We start from the raw sequence: 8,755 nt of genomic DNA, 5'->3' as shown, positions 1-8,755 counted from the left end.
GACCCAGAGACAGCTGTATTACCCGAGTCAATCCAAGCTGAAGTGTCCGTTGCAGATGACTGCCAGTTACAGACGTGCCTCCCTCTCGAAGAACAGCTAGCCGAGGCTAGACGGGTAGTGGACTATCTCCAAGGCCTACTCCAGTCCACACAGCCCGGAGGGGAGACGGGTTCCAATCGCCTCTCTCCCTCTCCCTCTGGAGAACCAGATGGCCAGAGACAGGCCCAGTTGGGGCCACAAGGGGGTCCCGTGCCGGGACAACAACAAACCCCAATAGGACCACCCACGAGGTGGCAACCACGAGGAAAAGGTGTAGGCAAAGGCAGGAATCCGATTGGCTACCGTGTGCGGCAGGTGCATTGTTGGACGTGTGGGACCCTCGGACACATTTCTCGAAACTGTGCAGAGCAGGCCCATCTATCCACAACAGAGCGTGTTTGTGCAGGAACAGGTGGCGGGCCCCTCCCAATCCTCCGAACAGGCTCCAGGGAACCATGGCGATGATGGCACACCACCAGGACGTGTTCTTGGCCCGATGACCCCAGGGTCATCCGGTCACAGGCAACTGACCCACCGGGTCTCACAACCCGGGGGAGACCGCCAGTGTTGTTGGAGCTGTGGAGTGAAAGGTCATTTTCAAGGGTCATGTCTGCAGAGGCCACCGGCAGAATAAAAATATATGCAACTGACTAGGGTAGAGGTGGGATATATTGAATGATAAAATATGCTCCTAATTAGATTAGAATAAAAAGTAAATAGAGGTGTTAGGTGATTAGATTATGAATGAAAGTTACTAAAAACGAATGTATGGGTGACTGACAAATGCATGAACTAATCAGACTAACAAGAGGTCAAATTATGTTAAACAGTTAATCGATATTAGACAGTGTGATGATGTGACACTGCGGCAGCTAGTGATCAGTAAATTATCCATGCTCGGTCAACATTCAGATTGATCAAGGGGTGGACTGCATGATTAAGAAATTGAAAAGACTCATAGTTGTTTCTAGTATTTTATAGTATTGATAGAAGCATATTAACAGTTATGAGCAATAGGATAGGTGTTTGTTTACTTTTATTTTTACTTCTCGTTTCTAGTGTGATATGAGCAATTCCTGACTTAGGCCGGGAGCGTACATTTCGTTTATTCATTTGATTTCCCTTTTTGTTTCTTAGTTAAAAATGAGCTAGAAAGCTCACAAGTTTGGTTTATTTTTTCATTTATTGATTTGGCAGTGTTTTCTTTGTGTTTTGTTTTCTGTTTTCTTTCTTTCTGTGTGTTTTTTCTTAGGGTACCTGGCAAGCTGGGAGTGATCTCGACACATCAGGACGGGGTAGTATATGTCTGTAAGATGGACTGGGAACAAAGTGAAGGAACATGAGCTAGTTATGGATTTTTGTTCTCCGCCCATTGAATACCCAGTTTTAGGGGCTGGGGGTGTGTCGTGGTTGGTGATAGTGTTGGGGAGCATGATTCTCTGTACATTAATGAAGCTCAATAGATTTGGTCGCTATTGGCCAAATTAGTCTTGTGTAGGGTGTGAACATGTGCAATTGATAATTGGCTTGTGATGTGGAAGATGTGTGTTTAAGGCGGTCTGTGACTTGTACACACAGGTTACTGGGAGAATGGATGTGTCAGTGCTGAACGTCCGGTCCGGGGTGCAGCTGTCCAAAACCAGAGGGAGACGGTAACGATGTTTGAATGTGTATTCCACATCGAGAGGTGGAGAGTATACTGTTTTGACAGCATAATATAATGAGAGCCATGTGAATTTTTCAGAATTTTGAAATTTAATGATCTAGAAGCCATGAAATATATAGATAAATGATTTGGAAAAGAAAGTTGTCAAAAGCTCAGACCAGTAAAGAGAGTCTGAGGGATGGAAATTATGGATTCTCAATCAATTGTTGTGGTAGAAGTGATCCCCACTGTGCCCCGGAGCGATATATATTCACTACAGGATACGGATGGGAGAGGACACTGGCTAGTGTCTACCCAGCGGTTCCATGGGGAACCACAACACTGCGGAGAACCAGGAGACGCATACCTCTCGGGCCGGGAGAGTCTTGGCCAACGCAGTGACCGAGTCTTGAGGCTTCAGAGGGAAACGACAGACAACCAACGAGGAGACAGGCAGCTAGGCCTCAGCAACAACTCCGGCTGTCAACAGAAGCAAGGCCTCAACTATTGACCAGGGGGTCAACAAGCGAAGGGGGGGAGCTGCTATCGCCCCTATCGACCACCAGGTCGTCTAAGGAGGGGAGGAGAAACAAACCTTTTCCACTGATCCGAGGGTCAACCAGCGAAGGGGTCGAGCAGCCAGCAACGACCTCCCCATCGCTGTGAAGAATAGAAGATACTACAGCAGGGGGCTCTACCCCCTAAGAGAGGATCTCCACGAGTCAAGATGTGCTTGACAGAAGATGGGGTGTATTAGAAAGGCAATTTGCTTTCTGAGTTGCACCCAGCAGTCGTGATATTGCACCAGCTCTGAGCAATAAAGAGGAGGCAGGGTCAAATCTAGAAAACATGGACCCCCCTCCTCAAATGCTCCATTTGATCTTGGTACGAGAACAAGTTATTAAAGACTGCACATGATCACAAAAACTGAAATGGCTAATTTGAATTTTAGGATCTGAGTGTGGCAAACCATATATATGTTATCCTAATATGATTTAAAATGTCTTAAGTGTTATCTAGATAGTAGTGTGTAGAGATTGATATCTATGTTTGACATATTAAGGATAGGTAAACTATCCGAGTGGGGACTGTTGTAAAATCCAAAACATATATATCATGATTAACTAATGTGTAGAAATATTTGGGCCTCAAAACAATAATTCCTGATTGACATTGTGGCCACAGGTCGATTTACACATGAAGAAAGTGGTCAAATGATTCTATCTATGACCGCAACCCAAGGACCATCTGCTATGGCCTGGGACAATGGGCTCTGTAAAGATCAAACGAAGAACAAAAGGTCACGTAGACATGTTATCTAGCTGGAGTTTCCTGTCACACACACATTTTCAAATACACATCCACACACACACACACTCACACACACATAGTCACACACTCACACACACACACACATACTCACACACACATAGTCACACACTCACACACACACACACACACACACACACATTCACACACACACACACACACACACACACACACACAGAACATCTCCAAACAAGCTAACTATTTCCTGGTATATTGTCATTGAAGTAAGGTAAAATATAATTAGGTTTGGTCATACTAAAATGTCTACAATTAGTTAATGTGTTTGTGCTATTTTCATTTATGTTCAATATGATTAATTGATTGTTACCCATTCTGAAATCTGTTAAGCTTGTTCTATATGGTATTGATTTATATTCTATTCTAAAAGAATGATTAAAGTCAGCAGACTTAGTGATAAAGCTGTGTTTAGGTAATCAATATATTTTGAGGTTCATCAAAGTATTAACAAGTCAAGTAATGTGTTTAAGTAAAATTATAGGTTAGATATTCTCTGGGTAACTGTGAAGAGGGTTTGGCCTATAAGCCAAACCCCTATTTTCAAATACCAGCTTAGCCGGTTTGTGATTGGGGCAGTAATGTGATGATGTCATCAACTCAGAGACACTCGGCCTTGGGCTATAAGAATGGGTGTGTAATGGTGGGAGAGGGACTCAGGAACAACCAGAAGAACTCTGAACCAACCAAACCCAGAAGGACAAGACCTCTCTCACCATCTCCACCATCAACCCCAAGGAGGCCAAGGCAGAACGAGAACAAAAGGACTTTTTGGAGGGAAAACCAACTTCTTTGTTTTGTCAGCCAAGACAACACAAAGACCAGCAACAACTTATCAATTTTCATTCTTTATACTGTAATATTAGGCTGGTTGTATCATCTTACGGCATAGTGTTTGTGATCAACAACCATAGCATCTTCTTATTGTAATTTGTATACACTCTTAAACTTTAATTAAACAACTGTTATACTATTTTCCTCCTAATTCCTTCTGCCTTTCTGCCTGCTCAGTAAGTTTAAAGAGAAGTGATTCCCAGCTTTAAAGTATTGAGACACAACGCCGAGTACTAGCCAACAGGTTCTGGCAGAGCAGAACCGAGACAGCTTGGGAATCCACTTCAAAGGCAAATGAGTATTCGTAGGTAAATCAACATTGAATGTCCAATCTCTGGTTACGCAGGGAGCAAGTATACAACCTGGTTCTTTAGGGAACTATAGCGATGGTACTTAAATGATTATAGCTGGATACACTAAAGGGGGGGGGGGGTCCCGCTGGTTGTAAGACAGTAGGGGGGGTTAGGAGAGCCGCTGGCGGTATCCCATCTGGCCGACGATTTCTTGGGAGAATTCAGAGTGCTGAACACGGTGCCCACAGAACCTCGGTCCGCAGATGAATACAGCTGGGCCCTCTGGTGGACGGTAGCTGCCGGTCCACAACGAAGAGACGTGAGGCGACCTCACTCGGGGTAGAGCGCCGTCTCACCTGGACTCCTCTCGGGGGGTAGTTCCAACACTCAGCAGTGTTGGCTGTTATCCATGGCATAATCAAAGCACCCAAAGCATGTAGATAATCCAAGCCGTGGAAGGCTCGCCGTCGTCCGGGTAAAGTAATCCAATGTACAGGTCCACTCGTCCTGGCCCGGAGCTCCTCGGATGCAAGCACCACACGTGGTCTGCCCAGCCTGGTTAAGACTCCAGATAACGTCAGGAACGATGGGGGTACTGCTCACTTTATAACTCTAACCGAACGATGCACCATACATAATAGACTATTATTAACTTAATAGAAATACGTCCCACTCGACGGTATAGTGCCAAACTATGACAATTCAACTATTAATCCACACGATGTCTCAATGCCTATTCTGAAGCCAAGTAGGCCATACTGCACCACACGTGCGTCGTGGGTGAGGCTTCGCGTCTGTTACTAGGTTGGAGGGTAAAGGACTAATGGACTAAAAGAAAGTTCTACTTTACTTGCGCCATATATATATGCGCTGTGAACAAATAGTACCATTCGTATTTCGCCAGACGTATTCCTACGCGGAACCGGGCTTGCCACGACATGTTTGTCGGCACGATTGAACTTGAACCAAGGGGCATGGCTGCTGGCGCCAGGTTCTCGTCCAATGGTAGAATGAAACTATTATGGGCTGTTAGTAGACTAAAGGGATATTCAGTGCATATTGTACAAGGAATATACAGGGGATATCAAACGATATACAAATACTATTAAATATATATCCATAAATAAATATATATATTCGGTTTAATCTGATCCTTCACAACAACGACTATGCTTGCACCTCATGGTACCAAAGCACCTCAAAGGCGCTAAAAACTAAATTACAAACATCTCAAAACAAACTGGTCAGACTACTGCTTGACCTTACTCCTAGAACCCACCTCACCCCTGCCCACTTTGACAACCTAGGATGGCTTAGAGTAGACGACAGAGTACAGCAACTTGCAATGGGCCTGGTCTACAAGATACACTACACGACCAAGGTACCCATGTACATGTCAAAATACTTCCCAAAGGTCAGTGAATACCACGATCACAACACCAGAGGGAGCTCCACAAATCATGTTAAACCCAGATTTGGCTCAAACACGGGACTAAACACGTTTTGCAATTATGCCACATCAATGTGGAACGCCCTACCCAAAGCTGTAAAGGAATGTGAATCACTACCCACTTTCAAAACCACTCTCAAAGAACACCTACGGGAGACTGCAATTCGAAACTAGCCCCTGTAAATGTCCTAACCCAACCCCCTCCAATGTACAGTAAATTACCAAGTATGGTTTCGTCAATATTCCAATGTACAGTTTTGCTTGTACAGTTGTACAGTGTCCCCCACCCACCCCTTCTACCCAACCCCCCACCCAACCACCTCCAATGTACAGTCCCCCCCCCCACCTACCCAACCTCCTCCAATGTACAGTTTCTACGTCAAATGTATACTCTCTTTTCTAGACTCTTTTTGTATCACAAACAGTACTGTATTTGTAAATCTGGTATGTCATAAATGTATAGATGTAGCAGTACTGTCTATCTGTATGTCGTGTATGTCATATACGTTATGATGAATTGAAAATGGGGGACCCTGATGTAAACAAGACGAAAGTCTTTCTCTGGTCTGCATCCCCTTATCAATTGTATGTATTGAGCTGTACTGTACTGTCCTAACCTAGTTGTACAGTAAATGACCAAGTAAGGCTTTGTCAGTATTCCAATGTACAGTGTAAAATGTGTGTGTGTCCCCTACCCAACCCCCCCCCCCCCCCCCCCCCCACCTCCAATGTACAGCCCTCACCCAACCCACCCAACCCCACCCCACCCATCCAACCTCCTCCAATGTACAGTTTCTACGCCAAATGTATATACACTCCTTTTCTGGACACTTTTGTATCACAAACAGTACTGTATTTGCAAATCTGATATGTCATAAATGTATAGATGTAGCAGTACTGTCTATCTGTATGTCATGTATGTCATATATGTTATGATGAATTGAAAATAGGGGGACCCTGATGTAAACAAGACGAAAGTCTTTCTCTGGTCTGCATCCCCTTAACAATTGTATGTATTGAGCTGTACTGTACTGTACCCATTCTGCAATCTGTTAATAAACTTTTCAATCAATCAATCAATCACCCATTCTGCAATCTGTTAATAAAGTTTTCAATCAATCAATTGTTGAGGTTTATGCCAGAGGTCTTATTCCCCTCCCCTCCCCCTCCTGTATCTCTCCCCATGTCTCTGTACTTTTCTCAACAGTCCTCCTCCCCTCCCCCTCCTTTGTCCCTACACCCATCCCCTCCCCCTTGTGTATCTCTCTCCTGGTCTCCTGTACTGGTAGGGCCCAAGAAAGGCCCTTGGATATGTGGAGAACCAGAAAGGCCCAAGTAGGTGCCGTGTTGAATGCTAAGTTTACTGGATGTGCGGTTCTGCAGGTAGCAACACAGTGGTTCTCCACAATGCTGCAAGCAGCATGTCCGGCGGGGGCCAATCAATGGCCCAGTTCTGAATGGACATGCGTGCGTTCCCAATGGGCAAACGCTCTGAACGGCCAGACTGGTCAGACTTCTACTTGACCTTACCCCTAGAACCCACCTCACCCCTGCCCACTTTGACAACCTAGGATGGCTTAGAGTAGACGACAGAGTACAGCAACTTGCAATGGGCCTGGTCTACAAGATACACTATACGACCAAGGTACCCATGTACATTGATTGATTGATTGATTGATTGATTGAAAAGTTTATTAACAGATTGCAGAATGGGTACAGTACAGTACGGAATGCAGACCTGAGAAAGACTTTCGTCTTGTTTCCATCAGGGTCCCCCATTTTCAATTCATCATATGACACACATGACATACAGATAGACAGTACTGCTACATCTATACATTTATGACATACCAGATTTTCAAATACAGTACTGTTTGTGATACTAAAAAAAATCCAGAAGAAGAGTATATACATTTGACATAGAAACTGTGCATTGGGGGAGGTTGGGTAGGTGGGGTGGGGCTGTACATTGGAGGTGGGGGGGGGGGGGGGGGGTTGGGTAGGGGGGGGACACACACTGTACATTGGAATACTGACATACATTTGACATGGAAACTGTACATTGGAGGAGGTTGGGTAGGTGGGGTGGGGTTGGTGGGGCTGTACATTGGAATACTGACAAAGCCATGCTTGGTCTTTATTGTACAACTGGGTTAGGACATTTGTAGGGGCCAGTTTTGAATTGCAGTCTCCCGTAGGTGTTCTTTGAGAGTGTTTTTGAAGGTGGGTAGTGATTTACATTCCTTTACAGCTTTGGGTAGGGCGTTCCACATTGTTGTGGCATAATTGCGAAACGTGTTTAGTCCCTTGTTTGAGCCGAATCTGGGTTTTACATGATTTGTGGAGCTCCCTCTGGTGTTGTGATCGTGGTATTCACTGACCTTTGGGAAGTATTTTGACATGTACATGGGTACCTTGGTCGTGTAGTGTATCTTGTAGACCAGGCCCATTGCAAGTTGCTGTACTTTGTTGTCTACTCTAAGCCATCCTAGGTTGGCAAAGTGTGCAGGGGTGAGGTGGGTTCTAGGAGTCAGGTCAAGTAGTAGTCTGACTAGTTTGTTTTGAGATGTTTGTAATTTGGTTTTTAGTGCCTTAGAGGTGCTTTGGTACCATGAGGTGCAAGCATAGTCGTAGTACCCTTGAATGAGTGCTCCTGCCAGAGTCTTCAGGGTATTCTTGTTTACCAGGGAGGAGATCCGGTACAAGAATCGAGTTCGTTGATTGACTTTTTTTATTACATTGGATGCCATTTTGTCACACACATGTCAAAATACTTCCCAAAGGTCAGTGAATACCACGATCACAACACCAGAGGAAGCTCAACAAATCATGTTAAACCCAGATTCGGCTCAAACAAGGGACTAAACACATTTCGCAATTATGCCACATCAATGTGGAACGCCCTACCCATAGCTGTAAAGGAATGTGAATCCCTACCCACATTCAAAACCGCTCTTAAAGAGCACCTACGGGGCGGTCAGGTGGCGTAGCGGAGATTGTGCTCGTCACCAATGCAAGAGGCTGCGGTCTCGACTCCCGGAGAGTCAGCATTGCCTTGGCTCGGGCTGATCGCTATACTAACTCGTTTGGCTGAGTTAGGGGGAGGGGAGTCGTGGGTGGGTCCTGGGCGTTGTGGACAGCGACCCCTAC

The sequence above is a fragment of the Notolepis coatsorum genome (genome assembly GCF_963971535.1).
Source record: "Notolepis coatsorum genome assembly, chromosome: 9".
Lineage (NCBI taxonomy): Eukaryota > Metazoa > Chordata > Actinopteri > Aulopiformes > Paralepididae > Notolepis > Notolepis coatsorum.
Note: the sequence above shows the minus strand (reverse complement) of the source record.